General features: G+C 41.3%; 1 long non-coding RNA gene across 1 annotated transcript in view; it reads right to left on the bottom strand.

The window, feature by feature from the left end:
• LOC107310818 (uncharacterized) overlaps positions 1 to 16,058 on the bottom strand; it is a 104,377-nt gene extending 88,319 nt beyond the window's left edge. Inside the window, exon 1 of the long non-coding RNA XR_014944426.1 lies at positions 15,951 to 16,058. This is a non-coding gene — a long non-coding RNA (uncharacterized LOC107310818). The remainder of the gene's footprint in view (positions 1 to 15,950) is intronic.
• Between the last annotated feature and the right edge of the window lie 5,748 nt (positions 16,059 to 21,806).

Raw genomic sequence — 21,806 nt, 5'->3', positions numbered from 1 at the left:
AGCAAACTTAATTACCCTAATTTGTCCAAAATTATACCTCCCTTGTAATGGCTTTCACTCATAACTTTTACTTCCCAGCAGTGCCCTGCAATTTTTAGTGCTGTGTATCAGCCTACAAGCCAGGAGTGCTCAGGTGGTTAAAAATAAATATTGATCTACCAACTCCAGCACAGCTTTAAGTATTTAGATGAGAAAAATCCATAAAAACCAAACGGCATCCCTTTGGCAGGGAGGAAGGCTTATAAACGGACAAAGCTCACCAGAAAAAAACAACAGAAACACACATACACACACAAAAAAAAAAAAGGTCCAAGAAACATTTATCATTGCTCATCAGCAGATTTGCAGGCAATAAGTTTCTTTGAGACTGGGGGAATCGAAGATATCTTGAGTACTGAAGGCCCCTGGGAGCACAACCACAGTAAGAGCAATGCTAAGGATGCTGGGAAGCTTTGGAAGACATCTGCTTGTTCAAAGGAGATTTGCTAACAAATGCTCAAAATTCAAGCAATGAGGGACTTTCCTGCTTTACCAAGATAGGGATGTTTGAGTAATGTGGGAAAAAATGCAAGTAAAGCTCTCTCATTGTCTGCAGTATTGATATGTGAATGTAATTGGTAGGTGTTGTGAACATCCTGCTTCAAGTTGCTCGTGTCACTCAGATGTGAAGGAAAACCTACAGCTCGATGAACTTCACTAAACCCTGAGAGCTCAAAGCATTAAGGAACTGGATACTTGATCACTTGGCTAATACATTCCCATTCAGTGCATTTTGCAAGCAATCTGAAGGGCTCAGCATAACACTTTTCCTTACAGACAGGTCATCCTAATTTTTTCCTTACATACCAGAAAAGCATGTGTCTTTGCATGACAAGTCCTGCTAGCTTGCCTCCTTCAGCTCTTGAGAAGTGTCTTATTTTGTCAAATAGAGTATTGCTCACAAAACCAGATACTTATATACAATGGAAACGTACAGATAGCTGCACACATACTGACTCCAACCATCACTAAAGACCACTTCTCAAGTACAAAGCGACACTCAGCCTAATTTCTGTAACACTGCAATTACTTTTTGCTGTCACCAATTCATTAGACCACTACAAAAGTTACTTTTCCAGGCACTGGAAAGTTTTCAGTCTTTCTGCCTTCTTGAAATCTGTGCTTGGAGTAGCAGGCATGTGGATAAGAGGTGAAGGTCTGTCCTTGGCTTTCTTAATCATTTAGTTCAGCAAATTCTTCTCTGAAATCCTACTGGCTTATTTTGAAGCCATAGTGAAAAATGGCTGTCTCCCTTTTAAAGTAACATTTATAGTAGAGGAGATAAGATGCAATGAGTTTTTTTCTCCTCCCATTTTCTCACTTCTTTCTCATTCTGCACTGTTTAATGGTGCCTACAGGCAAAGAAAAAGACTCTTCTAAAGAAAATAGGAATATATATGAGTCTCAGGAATCTCCAGATCTCAACTTTCCCCTACATACCTCATGCCAGGAGACTCTCTCTCGTATTAAGAATATTTATAAAGGTTAGGCTGCAATTATTAAATTCAGGCCAATGACATCAGCCAAAATTACACAGACTAGAAAGATTTGCAGGAGCCTTCTGATGGACATGAAAAATAAACACATTACTTTCAGTATGAAATGCAAAAAGTTTTATGTTTTATTTGGTGAGCCTGAAAAAAAGCCACCTAGTTATGATTGGTAATGCTCCAACAGCTGAAAACATGTTCCCCGGGTATTAGGCAGAAAACATAATTAAGAAAGCTTGTCTGTGTTTGTCATCCTCACAGCAGTGGAATCTAGACCCCGCTCACCTTGGAATTTCTCCTTTCCAAAACAAGGCAATATGACCGAGGACAGAAGGTCAGGAAAGAGAAGAGACAGAATTCACTGATGTGAACTCAGCTATGTGAGGAATTTGGCCAATTTTAAACAAGTTGTATCAGGAGAAAAAAAAAGCCTTAGACCACTTGCTATGATATTAACAAGCTCACTTGGGCTTATGTTTCGCAACAAGTCCTCTTAAGATGCTCATGTCTCGTTCAGTACTATCAAGCTAACATTTAAGAAGTGCATTGCTTGTCCTATTATCCTACATACAACTCAGCTGCTTGATTTTACAGAAGCAACTCAAGCACACAGCAGTTCTAACAGTAATATTCACTAGAAAATGGCCTCTCTGGTCTCATTCAAAGCAGACCATTTTCTTCTTTCTTTCACATTTTTCAGAAATAGCATTATACAGAAAACCTAACATATTTCTAATGATAAAAAATGAAGAAAAATGACAACAAATGTTATATGTTTTTTTTGAGCATACCTAGGGCTTTGAAGCTTCAACATAAGAAAAAGAGTCTTTGTTATATCAGTGAGCTTTGTAAATAAAAAGAAGAAAGCATCATCTGTCACTGCCATAAGAGCAAGGGGATAAAATTATTATATGGGCTGCAAAAGAAGCGCTCTTGAAACAAACCATTACTGAAGAAATATTTTTAGATGAACAGCATTCATCAGCAGTTTAAAGGGAGAGAACAGAAAAGCACATACTGAGAAAAAAAAAACAAAAAACAACGTTTGTAATTAAGTATTCGTTATATCATTACTAAACTTGCTAGGATGAATTAGAAGTACCATTTTTCCACAACAGACACAGCTGAAAGATGCTGCAGAAAGTGGGTCAGTACTCAAGGTTTAAAAATCCAGCCCAAGACAAAAGCAACCATAGCAGCAGTTTTTATGTGCTACAATTCCATTTTCCTGGAGTATGAGCCAAAATAACTGAATTGAGGGGATATTCCTTTCCTTTTCTCCAATCCATCCACATCATATGCTGCCAGGATGAACACAGAGACTCTGACTACATACAGTATGTCAGCTCAGAACACAACTTGCTTCTCTGAACCTGCAGTGAATGACCCACCCCACAGAGCACAAATCCTAATACAGTACCTACACTTGCCAAAAAAGTCAAGCAGGACAGTGCAGGCTTTAAAACATTATTCAGCAGCTCAGTGAAGCACTGATTCTACAAACACTATATTAAAGGAAGAGTCTTATTACAAGTTAGAGTATAGAATAAAGAGCAATTTTAGGATATGTTACAGAATTAAACTGCCATGTTTTTCCTCCTCCCTATTGCAGAGGTGATGCGTAGAACATTCAGTGTACAAGGATGAAGACATCTTATTCCACATAAAACAAGACAAAATCTACATAGAAAACTTGGGGCTAAAATTCATGCTGTTATGAGCTAGAAGGATCGTGGTACAATTATATGAGCAGATGATTTAATTTTCCCTTGTTTTGTGAACAGATGCAAAGCTGTTATTTTGCCCCTTTCACACTGCTGCAGTGCACTTTCTTCCCTTTCTGCTCAGGACTGAGATTTTGGGCAATTTAGAATGGAATATTTCAAACCATCCACCAAGGCTGCAAGATACCCATATGAAATCTGGAGATGTACAGAGATTGCAAGGAGAATTTTAATCAGCTTTCCAAACAATCTGTCTTCATACAGTGATTCCTTTTTGCAGGTTGGATAACTGATGCCATTCTGTCTGATTCATTTCCAGAGTTTTCCATCTGTTTGCTACAAGTTCTTCCTTCTCAACAGGAGTAAGAGAAGAAAGCCTTCTTTTTAAGTCTTTATTTTTCTTCTAATCAAAGTTTGATGATTTTCATTTCTTCCACTCGCAGCTGCCCTTTCTAAAACACCATAAGCCTGAAGAAATAGGATCAAAGATGGCTTTTCTAGATACTGAAAAGTGCTGACCACCTTTCTAGCATTAAGTCCTTTCAGCAGAGAAAGAACTAAATAATATTCCATTAAGTTGAAAACAAAAAGGAAAGATATGAGCCCAAACAATGAATACCAAATGTGCAAATCTTATACTGACCATTAATAATTTTATAATCAGTTCTGCCTTGGCAAAAAGACTCCTTCACTCACCTGTGTACCATACTATATGGTACAGCACATAGCATCCCATGTCCTCAAAAAGGGGGAGAAACACTGGGTGCCTTGAACATCAATGTGATCAAAGAGGTTGGCAGAAACACACACTGTATGTTCTTTCCAGTAAAATATTTTTTCCCAGGAGACAATGTCTATCTCTCAGGCAAGATTTCATCTAAATTTGCAGACAGAGTTTATATTTGTCTAGATTGTTACCGCAGATCTCATTAAAAGAAATTCAGTAACACTTCATTGCCATCCTGACAAATCCCGAGGGCATGCAAACGTCTTGAAGACAAAATCCTTCAGATCAAAGCAAAGGTAGGTCACTGAAGAATCTGGCTGAACACTCACGCTCATGACATCACCAAACTTGTGCTAACTCTTTGATGGATAGCAGCGGGCACTCCTTGATAACTGCACAGAAACCTTAGCCTTATCCAGATAACTTGTTTCTTCCATAAAAGCTGCAAAAGCCAAAACACTGTTGCTGGAGATTTCTAGGATTTGGCCACAAGTCAGCAGTGCTTTTGACTGTCTTGTTCTGCTGCTTAATGAGGAACAGTAGAGAAAGATGGCAAGCTTCAAAGATTGTTCACTCTACTTTTCTCAGCATGCTCACCTTATGCTAACAAGTTGTTCTAGTGCTGAAGATCTGAATCCATATACAATTACTGATATGATGCTTATGGCTCTCACAGATGTCATCAAGAGAATAAAAATACAGCAAACCATAAGAAATGCCCATGCAGCAGCAAACACTGTTCTGTGACCTGCACTGCCTTCCAAGAAGGACAGTTACCCCTGCTTGCTCCATCCCAGCAGATCATACAAGGCTGGATAATAACATGGATGGTGTATGGGAAATTGTTAATCACAGCCTGAACCTCTGATTAAACCAGCTGAGGCAAGTGTTGGGTCAGCTGCAGAAGCACAGGTGAAGGTAATTCAGCTGTGCTCCCAGAAGGGGTAGAGCTTGACTCCACCTCTCCTAGATTTCATTTAAGGGCTGACCACCACTAAGGCAGCATCTCTTTCTGGAGAACAGTCCTCTGTGGAGTTCTGGTGGCAAGCCTCAACATTTTCCATCTTGCCTGAAGGCCTTGAAGTTGCTGAGTTTTTCCCATGGATAAACTCTGGCTATCTATTTACAACTATTATTGTATTATTCTAACTATACTGTTCGTGTATCGTTCCAACTATACATTTGGCAAGCCAGGTAGTGTAGCTGTAGCTATAATATCCTTCCTTTGGAGTATGTATAAATAGATCAAGGGGGAGAAAGTTAGCCCCTTAGGGAAAATGCTTCCAGGAAAAATTCCAGGATTCATGGGCTCCCCTTACTTTCAAATGGCCACTATTATTGAACAAGGGGGTCCATTACAAGTGGTGGACAACGTTTCCCCATTCTGCCTAGCAGAATACCTTGAAGGTCTATACAAGAATGCTTAGACCACAAAGAAAAGATGATTGGCTGCATCTACAGTAGCATGGCCTCTACTGACTGCCAGAAATCAGGCAGAAATCAGATTGAATACTGTAGAGAGGGATAATCAATAACTAAAAGACCAGACTGAAAAACTTGAGCATGAGCTTAGTATATTAACGGGGAAAAAAACTGTTAATGTATTCCCCAAACCCACAAGTCCACAATATTTCAATAGATGACAACCAGGTATCTGAAATAACAGACCTGATTGAACAAGAAAATGAAATCACTAAAGCAGATATAGAAGAACCTCCTAGGATGGACCCATTACAACTCCATCCTATTACAACACAAAAGTTCAGTGGGGACTCTGAGGCCTTGACTGAAGGCCTCAGAGTTGCTGAGTTTTTCCCATAGATAAACTCTGGCTATCTATTTACAACTATTCTTGTATTATTCTAACTATACTATTCTTGCATTATTTCAACTGTGCAGATGGAAACATTCAAGAAGTTTCCAGTTTTGCCTGATGTTGAGAACCAAGTTTATTATTTGCTTATCTGAACAGCCTTCCTGAAGTTTAATGTGTGTGAGCAAAGGAAGGCAAGTGAAAGGAAGAAAAGGTAAATGGAAAAAAAAAATGCCTACAAATCACTTTCTATTTTAAATCAGGGTGTGTGTTTTTATTACTAGACACAATGAAAAGTCATGAAGTATGACTGGAGTGGAAGATACAAGTACAACAAATGTCCTAAACCACTGCATTTTTCTAAAGGGGTTCCTGAGAAAAGCATCAGCACTCAGGACTTGGCTCTAGCAATAGGAAGCACAAAATTACATAGACAAGGGGAAAAGGGTTCTCAATTCAGGTAAGGGTTCCTTCTAGGGAAATGCCTTTTGGGCAATTACTTTTGAGTGCTGAACTGAGGGATGTCTGTGAACTTGCTTCCGATGCTGGGGATGCATAGGATACCAGCCACCATGTGCAAACATTATTTGCTGTCTTCCTAGCTACAGAGAGGTTTAACAAGTTGAGAGACAGAAAGATAAAAACTGTAAGCCACAAAAAAGTAAAACACAACCCAGCCCTGCAGCCTCATCAATAAATACATGGGCTTTTCTTAGGGGAAAAATAAGTGTTTCTAGTAGCAACAGCAAATTACCAGTGCTGCTACATTTAGCACCAATGGAGATCGAAGCTGGCAACAGCAGGGTTTTGCAGCACCTTTTTAAATAAGATTGACAGTAGATGCCAAAAAGCTCTCAGTTGCTAAGCTTAAACAAATGATTTCATTCATGTGACGACTCCTTTCCAGCACAGGATTACTCAAGAATTTCCTTCCTGATAACAGCAACCTGCACTCCTCCATGCTGCCCTGTTCTCATACACCAGGCTAGGCTTTAGGATATTGGACAGCTGCTGTTTTTAAGTACTACTTTGCCTTTTCTACACCTGCATTCTACTTGTTCTCTTCCCATGTGCATTTTCCTGTGCTTATCCTCAGTCTTTAGTAATAAGCCTAAAATCTTCAGATTTCTCCCTCCCCAGGACTTTGCAACACCTGGATTCGTTCAAAGACAAAAAGAGAAAGCCAAAAGCAGAGTTATGTTTTATTGTATTTCTTTTAAAACCTTGTTCTTGAAGCCTAGGATATGATGTCTCAAAAAGTACTAAAGTACTTGTCCCTATGCTTGGGCCTGTTGAGAGGGGCTCCAGAATCTGCATGCAGGGTGGGGAGAGTCACAGCCTCTCTTTTTACCCAAGACAAAGGCCAAGGAATTCAGCTCTAGATGCGACTCTCACTATGTAAACTATGATTTCCAATTCAATTGGAGTCTTAATTAAGACCTACAATATTACCTTCAAGTGGAGAGATCAGATGAAGGTCCCCAGGCAATTACATGAAAAGAAGTCTCACAGCAGCTTTTCTTATAAAACAGGGACTTCATTTTACACCATGTTATTCTCAAGAGAAATTTTCTCGCTTCCTCCAACTTCTGCAATTCACGACCCAGGATCACCCAGGATCAAGAGACATTTATGCTCAGCTTCCACAGAAACATGAAAGTTGACTTGCTATATTCTCAAGACTGAAGGCGGGAGGTGTCAGAGAACACCAGACATCCCTAAACCTCTTCAACATTCACACCTGAAGTAAGAATATTTTGTCATTGTCCGCTACTCCTTTTGTAATTTGCCTTTAGATGCCTTAGTACCATTACTTCCAAGACAGCAACACAACAAAACTACTCATAAATTTCATTTGTAGGCAATGTGATGAGAGTAATATCTCAAAACGGTACTTTGAAGCAACAATATTTGTTAGTGTTTCTTCCAATCCTCTAATCAGAGGTGAAGCAGCAGGAGAGTCACTTTTTGCATGACTACTCACAACTGCAAGTCACAATTCATTTGCTCTCCTAAGCCATTATTTTGCATGGTTTTCTTTCTCATCAAAATGCCTGCCAAAATATTTATTAAGATGTGCACAAAAGAAAAATGAGGACACCTGAAGAAATATGAAAAAGAACAATTTGAAGGAACTACGTAATGATTTTGTTTCGCTTATGTTTTCCAAATATGCCGCAGAGAGAGAGGCATGTATGGAACAAAATCAAGTTTTCTAGATGCATCAGAAAGAGTTCCTACAAATAATGCTGAAAAAAAACTCATGAATTTCCCTCTGGATTCCTTCTCTACTTTCCTGTTTATGAGACCAGTGCAGAAGAAAGGAAATGTCACTGAAGTCCTTGAGCAGCTTTACAGACTAATGCTGTGCAATGAAAATACTGTTCTTTGCAACAGATTTAAGCAGTTTGTTTCCCTGTCTGCAGCCATTTCTATACTCTTTGCTAAATTTTACAGTCATCAGGTTAGGCACGCATCCAGTTTAAGTGCTCATCCAGACATAAGTCTGGAAATTATTAAAGCTTTTCTTTAACATATGCTTTGATTGGCACCTACATGTTGTACAACAATGCAAAGCTCTCATTTGTGCATTCACTGCAAGAGAACAAGGGGATAAATTAAGTATCATCTCTTAGCAATCTGTGTTGGAACTGCTTTGAACAGCAGTAGAAGAATCAGAGGCAGAATTTTTGTTCTCCTAAAACCAAATGTAACACCCCCACTGGCCAGTAAAAATCACTTATTTCTCATAAGCCTGAACCATAAACTACAATAAAAAGGCAAGCTCCTCATCCAGTGTTATTATTGAAGTAAGGACTGAATTGATGGTGTGCAGCAAAGCAATAGCTAGTGTTCATAATGGTGTTCTAGGAGAGTCCAGTAGCAGGAAAAGGATTCTCTCATCTCATGAGCAGACTGAGATGGCCCTCCTCTGAAGCTCTGGTGAAAAGATGAAATAACTCCCAAAACCAAAAGTATAAAAAGGCAACAAACCACTACGGCTGAGCCCCTGAAACACTGTAGTACTAACTAAAGGGGGAACCAGATGCCTCAGAAATCCCCCGCTGCATTTAAGGAATTTGTTTACAAGCAGTGGTTAAAGTAGCATAAAAAAAAATAAAAAATCAATGAAGAGTATGTGGAGCCTGATTCACCGCTGAAGCTGAGACTGCCAAGACATAGCTACTACCTAAATCTAGTAGATAAGCAATAAGCAGAAACACCCATAATGCAAGGCTAACGACTGGTCTAACATATTACAGAAAATAGCATTCATAGATTATTAAATAGTAGACTACAAAGTCCAACTAATCCAACCTTGCATGAGCTGAAGTCTTTGTGTCTTCTGGCTCCACACTGATAAAGTGGAGTGATTCAGTACTACAAAAACCAGTATAACCCAAAATACTTGAGATAATTTATAAAGTTTTAATATTGCTACATTGTGTAATGCCAATAATTACACTGACAGATTATGAAAACATTTACTGTTTTTTTTCTTAGACACAATTATGAAATGCATCAAAATGCTGGCAGAATCCTCCTGCCTTTTCACAGTCTTACTGGAACTTACCTTACAGATATCACTTCCATGTGGCTCAAGTATATGTGAAAAGAGAGCTAAGAATTAACCTAGAGACATATTCAGTACTAGTTAAAAGATGAGGTTGTGCAGATTTAACCCGAAGAGGTGGGCACTTTGACCCCATTGTTTCTAGTAAGACGGGAATAGTCTAACAGTGGGAGTACTAGATCTTAGTGCATGCTCTATGAATACCAAACAAAAAGCCTAGTATGTTATGGGAAATGTTGAGATATGTTTACACAATTAGGAGCAGTCACACATATTTTAGTGTATAGACTACAACCAATCATGGCAATTCCCCTTATTTAAACAGCCAGTATTGCTGTGGTGCAATGAGCTTGACTAATACTCACAATAGAGAAGCCTGCCACAGCTTCTTACATAACATTGTCTTCTTTTTCTCCTTAGTCCACCCATTTAAGTCAGAAATTTCAGTAGGTCTTGCCTTGGTTTCAAATTGCAAAGGGAAATAACAAACCATCAACTCCAAACCCAACAATGTCCAGAAGAAATAAAGGAAGGACGAGTCCCTGAGTGGTCTGCAGAAAGTCTGCTTAATACAACATAGCTTCCAGACCTGCTGGTCCTGCAGAGGCATTGTTATAACTTAGGTGTCTGTCTAGGAATACGATATTGAAGAACAAAGTGAAGCTGTGCTCTCAGTTAAATCCATATTCCCCTCCAAGCCATATGGGTCACGTGGGTATAAATAAGACTGCAGTTTATTTATTCTAAGTAAAGCAGGCCAGAGAGCTGAAGCTAGGGAACTGAAAGTGTTTCCAAGCACTTGGCATCAAATGTGAGGAAAGAACAGAGTGTGTATTGCTAGCGGCAGCAAAATTCACAAGGGGAATATCACAGGGAAGCTAAATGCTTGTGCAATTTACTGCTAGAACAGAAATTCACTGCAATTATATTCTGAGCATCTCAGTTGCATTCACTTTTCTCCAGACATGGTTTGCTTCACTTACTGGGGTTTTACAGATAGTATCAGCAGGCAGATTAATAAGAACAACTCCTGTAAAATTGATATAGTGCTTCATCAGGAGTTATAGAGAGTTCAACCTGTCTTCATAAAACTAACCTGTAAAAATCATTACTACATTCAAGAAAAAAAGCAACTGCTTTTCATGTTAAGATTTCTGAACTTTGTGCCACAGGGATTAAAGCATCAATGTTTTATTAACAAGAAACAGTAGGAAGGGAAGAGGGGGAACTTGTTTAGCGGACATATTAAAAGAATTATTGATGGATAAACACATCAATGGGTGTTTGATAGCGCACAGAAGATTTCTTGACAGAAGGGACATACCATCACATTTGCAAATGCTTTCACTGGCACTTGATTGTGAGTACCTTTAACACTACACGGCCTGCCTTCCCCATCCACTATAGTTATGGCAGGTAGACAGATCTATTTCCAGTAAATACCTGATGACCTAAATTCTTGGTGAGCTCAAGCAGAACAAACATGGAGCTCGTTGACCTGAAGGTGCCTGAGTGAAGACTTACTCCTTTCTAGTGAGATCTGTTGAAGATTCATAACCCAAACATAAGCTGCTTGCAGAGCTTGGCCCTTCAGAGTGCCCCTAAAATATCCCAATATTCCTTCTCAAAAAAATAAATAAGTAAATAAATAAAACTGTTACTTAATAAACTCATTAATTAATAAATTAATGATATTAATAAATGATGTTAATAGTTGCAAAGAGACCTCATAAGGACTAGAATCCCACCACAAATATCATAGTCAAATATCTTCTTAGTGTTATCTTATTAGTATTATCTATAGCTAGGTCTGGTTGCTCAGAGCCTGGTACAGCCTGATCTGGTGCAAGGAAGCCTACATTGTTCTAAGGGATAAGAAGAATCTGGGGAAGAGGTGCAAAAAGAACGTGATTGGATGCAGAAGGTGGAGACTTGGGTCTGGAGGCAGCTTTATGGATTGGTAGGTAAGCCAGAGGAGAAAATACACAGTATGAACATTAGATGCTGGCATCTTTCCTAAATATCACCCCTTGTGGTGTAATGTATGCTGCTATTTGTTTAAGTCAGGTAGAGCAAACAGCAAAGAGAAATTCCTTATAGAGAAACCACTCAGCAGTACTGTCCATCCATCCCATGTGCTCTGTGAAGCAAAAGCCCTAGAAGAACCTAGGATATAGGTTTATAATGAAACTCAGCCTTGTCATTCATTTGCATGTGTGAGCTGACAATATCACACAAGCTGGTATTTGATGTCTTGACTATGCAAGATGTTCTTAGAGTGGAAGTCTCTCTGGTATATGCATGTGCTCATTTTCTGTAATGAGCCCTCATTTTATTTCATTCTCCCCAATCTGCACTAAGCAGACTTATGAGTGAGAATGCTGAGATGTTACTGACAGGCGGTAATGTCAGTAGGCCCAAGGCTAAACAGACTGCACAGTGAAACTAGCAGATAACAGGTAGTTAGCATTTTTATGCAAAGGTGCATATATTGCTGTGAATTTGCCCTGTCAGCCAGTGAGGTCTCAGGCAACAGGCAGAAGTGCTCTGCAGAATCCAGTACTGTTAATTCTTCCTCCAAGATGGAACCTTTTTCATGCAGAAAATTAAACAACAAATAGGAAGCACAATGCAAGATGAGGAAACAAGTTTGCATGAGCAGACCTTGGATATGGCGTTTATATCTCTTTCTGCATTAAGCAGAAGGGAAGGTTTTGTCAGCTGTTGATTCTAGCTTTAAAAAAATGAAACACCACTGCCCTCTTCTGTAACACAAGGGAGTTGTATCCTTCAGCTACCTAATGCCTGAACAGAGAAGGAGACTGAACTTGCCCAAAACATTAACCAAAAGATATTGATTCCTCAGTTACCTTTATTCCAGTTATGGGTCTTGAAGAGCCTGATAAAAACCTGCCCTCAAAGGGTGCAAATAATGAATAAATACACTGGAATTTACGGACTACCAATTTGCATATGAGACAGAATCAGGCCAATTTCTGTACTTAATAAGAAGCTTTCAGAGTGCTGCAACATACTGTGAAGTGTCATCTGGGGCTACTGTCTGAAATGAACTATGTTCTCCCCACTGTTTTCACTGGAATGATGGGGGAAGTTTCTGAATGCAGTCACCCAGTCCTTCACACCAGCTGCAAATTGTACCACCTTAGTTTAAACTCTCCTTGTGCACGGTTTAGAAATCTGATGCATATTCATCTTGCTCTTGCACAGCAGCCCTCCAAGCAAAGCACCCCTTGTTCTGCCTGCTTTACCGTATCCACCACACAGGACTGCTCATTCTTGGCCTGTTTGGGGAGCATGTCCTTGCAGTGCCACAGTATGGCTGCCCAACCAGCAGGAGAGAGCAGGGAGCATGAGGCTGGGCGAAGCAGAGCTAAGAGCACAACTTAATTGAAGCTGTAGCTTTCAGGCTTTCCTTGTGTGCAGACCTCTCTATCTTATGCCATTTCCTGCAAACTGAATCTAGTCTGTCCCAGTGATTTTTTTTCCTAGAGCCTTTCCAGGATCTCTTCTGCAGGGTGATGTCTAGGCTACAATCCATTGACTGTAAGCCACTCTCAAGCCTCACTTCTCCTGGAAGCAAGTAGTGTGCTTGACAAACTCAAGGTTCCCTCACGCAAGTTGTTTAAAATAGACTTGAAATCTAAAACTATTTTTGCTCTTGGAAGCAGGCAGCGTTAACCATACAGTTTGAAACTCTGGACTGAAGATTTCCCTGCAGTGTCAAGGCAGATTATTTCTCTGGGAGAAATCTGACCTTCTGTCAGGAGTGCTTGAAAAGAATAGACCCAGCAATGTTTCTTACAGTGGTAGAAATCTCACCTTTCCCAGCATGCACTCATGTGCTGCTGGAGAGATGAAAAAAGAGGTAGGGCATAAAATGATTAACAGACTAATACAAGGAGATGCAGACTTCTTTTGCCACATTAAATAAACATACTGTGCAGGGACATTCCTCACCCAGCACAGGTTTGCAAGCCAGAGCTGATTTATGCAGAAGGGAACATAAACATAGAGATAAGTTCTGAGAGCTCAGAAGGGCCCTCACTTTCATTTCTTTGAATTCACTCATGTTTTTTATTTATTTGTCTTATAGGATCACAGAATCATTAGGATGGAACAGACCTCTAGGACCACATAGTCCAACCATCAACCCACAACCCAGGTAAGAATCCTGGTGAGGGTTTGTTATAGACCTCCTCATCAGGATGAAGAGACAGATGAGGTGTTTTACCAGCAGCTGGTAGAGGAAGTCCCTTGGGATTCAGTCCTGAAGGGTAAAAAGGTCCAGGAACGCTGATCGCTCCTCAAGAACAAAGTCTTACAGGCACAGGAGCAGGCTGTCCCTCTGTGCCACAAGATGGGTTAGCCAGGAAGAAGACCAGTGTGGATGAACATGGAGCTTTTCCTGAGGCTCCAGGAAAAAAAGAGAATCTCCCTCCTGTAGAAGAAGGGACAGCACAGAGAAGTTGTTAGGATGTGCAGGAAGAAAAATTAGAAGAACAGAATTCCAGCTTGAACTCAACTTACCATTGGGGTAAAGAAGAATGAAAAACCTTCTTAATAATACATTAACAGTAAGAGGAGGGCTATGGAGAATCTCCATCCTTTACTGAATGCAATGGGGAACGTGGCCCCTAGGACAAGGAAAAGGCTGAGGTTCTCAATGCCTTCTTTACATCTGTATTTAAAAATCAGACCAGTTTTCATGGGGTACTCTATTCCCTAATCTAGAACTCTTGGATGGGAAGCAGAATAACCCCCCCGCCCCCATGATTCACATGGAAACAGTCTGAGATTTACTATTCCAACTTGAACTGCCAGAAGTCCAAGAGGCCAGATGAGATCCACCTGAGGGAGCTAGCAGCTGGTGGATGAGGGAAAGGCTGTGGACATAGTCTTACTAAATTTCAACAAAGCCTTCAGCTCTGCCTCCCACAGTATTCTCCTGGAGAAGCTGCCAGCTGTGGCTTGGACAGGTACACTTCTGCTGGGTTAATAACTGGCTGGATGGCTAGGCCCAGCGAGTGGTGGTGAATGGAGATACATCCAGCTGGCAACTGGTCACAAGTGGTGTTCCCTGGGGGTTGGTACTGCCCTGTTCAATATGAGGGCATTGAGTACACCCTCAAAGTTTACAGATGACACCCATTTGGCAGAAAAGCCCTACAGAGCAATCTGGACAGGCTGGATTGCTGGATTGAGATACAGAGAGGTATTTGAGGACTATAAATCTCATAAGAGAAGAGGTGGAGTTTATGAACTAGAGACTGATTAGCTCTCAAATAACTTAGGCAGCAGTGGTGTAGGAAGAAAAGTGAAATATGAGATAAATAATGATCAGGTAGACAAGATTGGAGCATAAGTGTAAGCTGAACAATGCACAAATGGCTCCCACCACGTGGTGCCTGCAAAGACAGGGAGTGAAGGTGACAGCTCAGAAAGCCCTTTCTACCACTGCACATGCCAGTAAGGTGATGGTAGATTACTAACTGTGATGTCTCCATCAGTGGATGAAGTCAAGCACAAGTGCCCTCTTTTCCTCTTCCAGCAACCTCAGAACCGTGGCAATGGAGGACATTGCTGACACACCACAGGCCAGGCACCAAAGCACAATGTTGGGCATAGGCTGACTAGCACTGCTGAGATACAGGCTGGGGGAATGAGGTGCTTGCAGGAAGCCTGTGGTCAGGTTCAGCCCCAGCTGTGTGTTTCTGATCTCCCCAGTGCATTCCCAAAGCAAATTCGTATGGATCATTGATCTTTTTATGCAGCTGTCCCAGAAATCATTCCCTAGTTACCCCATAGTATCTCTAGGGGTCCAGCAAGGAGGTGGGGGGAAGAGCCTTTTGTGCAAAAGTGCAATCCCAGTAAAGGCAGTTCCTGCACGCATGTGGCTCAGATGGATTTCAGTGGGGAGCAGTGCCATGATGGCACCAATTCATGGCTATATAAGCAGTTATGCTTGTCCCATACTGAGAGTAGCTTGTCAAATGGGCACCTGATGGTAGGCATGAATCACGAATCTTCCCATTTAATTCTAGGCACTTACTGTATTATCCAATAATGCCCTAACAAGGAAGTTGGCAAATGCACAGTGCTTCATTCCCATGTACAACCCAGAACAGGTTTGAATTTCCCACCTAAAGAAATGATGTGTGCAAATTGAAAAGAGCACTTCTGCTGTGATGCTGGCCAATTCACGAGGCAATTAAATAATCTGCTGTCAGTCGCATTTGCAGCATGTGCGACTGGCTTTCGTGGCAATTTTCCATGCACGTAATAAAGCACCGTGCAAACAAGCTCCACTCCCCGAGGACGTTACAAAACAAGCAGAGACACGAGCAAAGCAATGGGCCGCTGAGCAAGACTCAGAGGATGTCAAGAAGTGGCCCTTTAGAAAATCTGCCCATTCAGACCGTAATTAAAAACATGCTTCGCTTCATTGTGATAGAAAATCCCAGCAAAGTACATGAAGAAACTGTTATCAACATGAGATAATTGGAAGCACTTTATCAGTGTGTTCCAGTGAAACTGCTGCTTCATGGGAGCTGAAATATCTTACCGTGACTACAGATGGTGCCGTTCTGAAGGGCTCAGGCCAAACTCTCTTCCAGACAGAGCAGATTTGGTATCTTCCATCCAAAGAGACCCAGGTAGTTTTGTGGCACCGCTTTAAAAAAATAAAATCACTTTGTTGTAATTTTAGTCTGGAATAAAAAGAATTCTGTAAATCATGAAAGCCTCATCAAAATAGAATAGCTATTTCTCCTGCCAAGTATGATATCAAAGACGTGCAGACACGTATCACGGATCACTGAGTAGTTTTCACATCTTCCATAAATCCTTATTAGCCTGATCTATGCACAAACACTGACTCAGGAATGCACTTAAATGCACTTCTTTGAAGTCAGCATCCCAGCTGCACTCCAGCAAGGAGGAGTGAGCAGTGGCTTGGCAAGGTGTGGGGCAGGCACTGCGGAACGCAGTGGCAAGACAAACAAGAAGGCAAAAGATGTTTGTCAGCCCGGTGATCTGATTTCTCATTCAGAGGACTGCATGGAAATAATGTGTCAGGGATTGACAGGTTTAACAGCAGTTACTGCATTTGAACAGCAGAAGTGCTGCTGCTCGTGGTCAGAGTGCCATGGTTAAAGGGATTCTCAGCTCCTTCCTGCAACTTCAGTGCTTAAATGAAGCGTCACATCTATGCCAACTGTATGTAAACAGTTGTTGGGCTCCTCGATGCATCCTTTATCCCGTGCAAAATACAGCAGAAATCAGAAAGGTCTGAAAAGATTATCTTCTAATTCACTGCCGACTTCAAAAGTGATGGATGCAATATGCCCAGGAAACTACATAAATACTTCCTCTTACTGGAAGAAATTGGGTGAGCACACACTAACCCAGTAGAACAGCACCTAGCACAGGCTGTAATACCTTTATCTATGCACAAAGCCAAAGCAACAAATTCAGTGAATGCTTTCAATTCTTTGAAGTGAGCTTTGCGATTTTTCTTCTCCTTCTTGTACCCTTCTTCCATCCAAAAATGAACTCATTGCAGGATTCCAGTGAGTTCAAGAAGAGCCAATCAAAATTCCCTTATCAGAGAAATCTAAGAGAAGAGGAGCTCACTGATTGTATGAAAAATATCAAATACAAACTGAAATCATTTTAAAATCGCTCTCTGAAATAGTAGGCTTTAGGGAAAAGACCCTGCAGACCTCAAAAACAGGCGAGGAACTGGACAGAAGAGCACCATCTCTAGTCAAAGCCACTAATGAACCGTTTCCCCACGTGCTTTACCAGGCTCTGCAAACAGCCAGTGCTAATGCTTTTCCACTCTTAGTTATTTGTTTGAAGATAATCTTTAGTTGCATGAAGACAAGGCATAAATATTCTTACAGTGCCATCTTTGCTGCAAAGAAATTGTACATGCATGAGAACACAACATTCCGTCGTGGCAGTTGCTTATACAAGATACCCTCCCATTAGCAGGAGGTTTTCTGTGCTCACTTGAGCAAATTCCAAGCAATCGCTGTTAGACTTATGAACCTGTGGGGCACTTTGGTTATTTTCCATCCTGTTAGTCTCATTCTTTTGCACTGATGAATGGCAACTCCTACACAAATGCCTGTGTTACTCCAGCTCTCTCAGATGGGCAGTGCTGCAGCTGAAAAGCAGAGCCAGATATCCTCTGGCAGTTTTCAGTTTGCTGCAATTAGAGAGATGTTTTTCATTGCTGGGTGGGCAGTGGCCAGCCAGCTGCTGGGTAAACAGTGCTTCTGATCGACATTGGGATCTGCATTGTTCTCAAGAATAACATCTTGGGGAAAAAAAAAACAAACAAACAGTGGCTCTGAATTACAATTATGTCTGTTGTCTGCCCAAAGACAACAAAGAGATGCAATCTACTTCATTTTTTGGCCCCTTTCCCTCAAAATTACAGCAAGGATCCGCTTACCTTGCAAAGTAATCAGGCTGTCTTCGGAAAGAACCCAAGCCCAGCACACCTGTCAAGTGAGGGAAAAGTGGGTCACCCAGCTGTGATGGGACGGGTTTATCTGAGACTCGTGGCAAAAGATGGGGACAATATTTTGGAAGCCATCAAATCATCAGAGCTTGTCAAACTCTTGCATTTATGATGTCTGCAATTTCGGAAAGCCCACAACCAAATAAGTGACGGGGTAGGCCAGAACCTAAGGCGGGATCCTAATATTACATCCCATATTCATACAGAGTGATGGATGGAGTTGCTCACCCATTACTTCTGTTTAGAGGGCAGCGGACCTCAGACCAGATTTTCCACAGGGACTTCATCTTTGTTCAGAATGCATTTCTGATTGCTGAACAGCTGAGCCCTACCTGGATACTCTCTAAATTTGAGTATTTTTGTACACTCTATAAAAACGTACGCCTAAAAGAATCTACAAAAGAGCACGATCGCTGAGAATTATTTGTTATGATGGAAAAGAGAGTCCTCTAGTGGTCTATGGTTGTCATACTATTAAGAGCAGTCAGCAGTTTAGGGGAGAAAGTCCCAAACATGACCTCCTAAGAAAGAAATCTTAGTCCAAAGCTAAAAAAATCAGGGCAGATTTTGCCCATGGATGCCCACAGCTGCCCCTACAGTTTTGATACACCAAACCATCACATCTCCCTACATGTTAAAAAGATCTCAGGCAGCTGTTACGGAAAAAAGCTTTCTTCACCCATATATCTGATTCTGCTGTACCATGTGTGAGCCATGCTGATATAAAATACTGACAAAAATAATTCTGAGAAGTTACATAGGCAGCTAAAAGAAAACAGAGCTTTACTGGAACTGCTTGAAGAACTTCGGAACATAAATACCCAGACTGCATTTTGGCAGTTGGAATAAATGGTTTTCTAGATGAGCAAAGAATCAATCAGTCTTTTAGTAACAATTAATAGAATATACATAAAATTATCTGAACATATCCAAGTGAAAGGCTTGGAGATAAGAGGGAAAAAATGGGATAGCAGGGAGAGTAAAGAAGGCCAGGGGTACAGGTGTGCTGGCAGAGGCACCTGCTTGCTGCCTGGGGCAGGCTGACACGACAGGATCATAGATCTGAATAAGAGAACAAGACAGTAAGGTGCTGCAGTGGGTAGGTGACATAGGTAGGGATGTGTTGGTGCCAGTTTTGTGGCTGTTTTTATTTGAACCCCAATAAAACCCACATCTACAAAATGTAAAAAATGAAGCTGCTTAAAACATTGAATCCATTTTCTATAGATAAGATTTCTTAGAATTTTCAGCTAATATTCATACCATACAGCCTTCCGAAACCATACAGTATGTATCCTGACAACTGCTTTACACACTCCAGGATCTTAAGCAATCCTTTGGCAAAGGCACACAACCAGCCATAAAAATCTGGTAAACATAAGTTTCTAAGAAAGATTTGTGTGGTCTTTGTACCAGACAGTTCCCAGCACTGTCATTAAAGTGCTTATCTCAGGAAAACACTTGTTAAAAAAATCTGTTCTCCCTTAAAAGAACCTCATCAATAAGAGCTATGGGGGTCATCTGTCACGACCATCAGCTTCCCTCACCCTCCAGCATACCTCAGCAGAGTTACAGCATTAATAGATAAGTTCCATATGTAAAAATCCCAGGGTCAAACAGCACCTGGTCATATTTCTAGATGGTATCTTCTAATCTCTACCCCTACATCTGACTTTTCTTCCCAGTGCTGGCATGGCTTTTATCAGCTCTACCAAGCGTATTCCAGGTACTTGTCAAAAAAAGTACTTCTGAACTTAGTGACAGACATAAAACAACGTTTGAAAAGATTCCATCTTTCATACAGCGGGGGAAATTGTTTGCTCTGAACACGCTGTCAGCCTCAGACAGGGTGATGGGTTAGTGCAGAGCACTCAAACCTGTATTTTGTTTCATATTTTGACAAGTGCAAAAGGATTCCAAAACACTGGGAGCCATTCTGCATCTGAATCAATGCAGAACACAAACCAAACAAGCCTGCAGAGATACAACTTGGGAGGTAATTTAAGACACCAGTGACAAACAGGCAGAGATGAACAGTAATCTAGGGAAAATATACTAGAAGAAAGATTGACCTCTGTGTAGCAAGCACAGGAATCCATTAAGCTTCATAAGGGCAGATGTCCCTTGCTGTTTCTGCATTATGTGTGGCCACCGGTGTGTCAGACTCCTTTCCATTCTAAATGGGAAAGTTTGCATGCGGAACCAGAAAATTATGAGCAAGGTTGAGCTGTCATCACCACCACAAACTCCCAAAGGGACAACAGCAGTCTGAGTTGTGATGAGTCCTTCGGGCTCAGTGAGAGAGTTGTTTCTTAACATGTTGAGACACAGTTTTTGGGGCAGGATTGCAGAGGCTTTTGCTTTTGAAGCAGAAGTATCTGACCAGGGGACAGAGGACTAATGCTTCATTGATCGATCTGCTAGGACCTCCTTTGGAGAGCAAGTGGTGCCTTCTTGAACCATGAGTCCAGTGGAGATGATGGATGTGACTGAAGCCTTCTCATGGTGGACAAAATCATTGTAATTTCAAGCGGACACAGTTCACATTAGGAAGAAACTTCAACCAGTGTCAGTCTTGATTATTTACTAATAGCAATAGATTTACTGAACTGCCTTTCCACAAAGGCAGTTGAGAATGTAAAATTGGGGCATTCTCTACTATTATCACACACCTTTTCTGTATCAGTCATTTATTATACACAAGTGGCCAGGAAAAGATATTCATCTGATTTTGTTGGCCACAAAACTGTCCCCAGTGACTGTCACAGAGCACCCCTCTGCTAAAGGCACTGTGAGTCCTGGCAGAGCGGACGTGCGGCTCTCTAGGGATAATGGCAATGCTGTCCACGTGCATTCCCTCCCACAGAGCCAGGCGTGAGGTCTTTTCTTGTCTGTTTGCTCTTCAAAAGGCATTTGGCGAGGTAAGGTATCTGAGGATAGATCAATAGCCACAATACAGAACATGCATTGATCAAGCACAGCTCTTGACCTCTTCTTCGACACGTTAATGTTGCTATTTTTCAAGTGACTGGCCAAAGCAAGGGCCTGGAAAAAGAAACTGTTCTCATATTCTACAAAAGAACAAGTTTGTGAAAAGAAACTAGATTTGATGGGTTTTGAGCTCGTCAGACCTCCGCATCAGACTGACAGTCACTTTTCTACCCACATTTCTAATGCCACTGGATAGTTTATCATGTCCAGCTGTGCTGCTGTTTTCCAACGACAAGGCACACCTCACCATCAGAACACTTTCCCATCTTCTGAGAGGAGCCAAGGAGGACAGTGGGATAGCACAGGAAGCATACGGCCCTCTCTGAGCAAGAAAAACAGTTATCTAGTTGCGACACTCTGAAGAGGTATGACTGGAAATGTCAAGTGCGTTTTACAGTGATGGCCATGAGAACCAAATGTGCTCAGTGCTCCGTGACGCACAGCTGCTATTTGTATTTGTGTTATCTCATGGTTTTTTACCATCCGAGCTCCTGCAGCTACAGCCCCTAGCTGTGCAATCACCTGCCTACTGCCATTCAGACCATAACCTTTGCCACACCTTGCTTTCCCTTTTGAACACGCAGTTCCTACCATTAGCTCAGCCTATCTTTAAAAGCAAAAAAAAAAAAAAATCTCATTAAAAGCAAAAGGAGTGAGATACCTCCCTTGGTCCTGGAGCATCCTTCCCTGACAGGCCTCCAGGATGCAAGGCTACTGAAATAAACCCAGAAGGCGATTACTTCAGTACAAATTTATATGGGTTTAAAACCCAACACATGCCGGCCAGGTAGCAGCTGAAAGGTGTCACTCGAGTACACCAGGTCTCAGTCATGCTGGATACTCCAAGGTAAGCTTAACAGCACATTTTAAGTACGGTTCCTGTAATGTGTTTGTTTG

Source organism: Coturnix japonica, chromosome 3 (genome assembly GCF_054131305.1).
Source record: "Coturnix japonica strain WE chromosome 3, WE-NBRP24, whole genome shotgun sequence".
NCBI lineage: Eukaryota > Metazoa > Chordata > Aves > Galliformes > Phasianidae > Coturnix > Coturnix japonica.
This window is presented reverse-complemented; position numbering and strand designations above follow the sequence as displayed.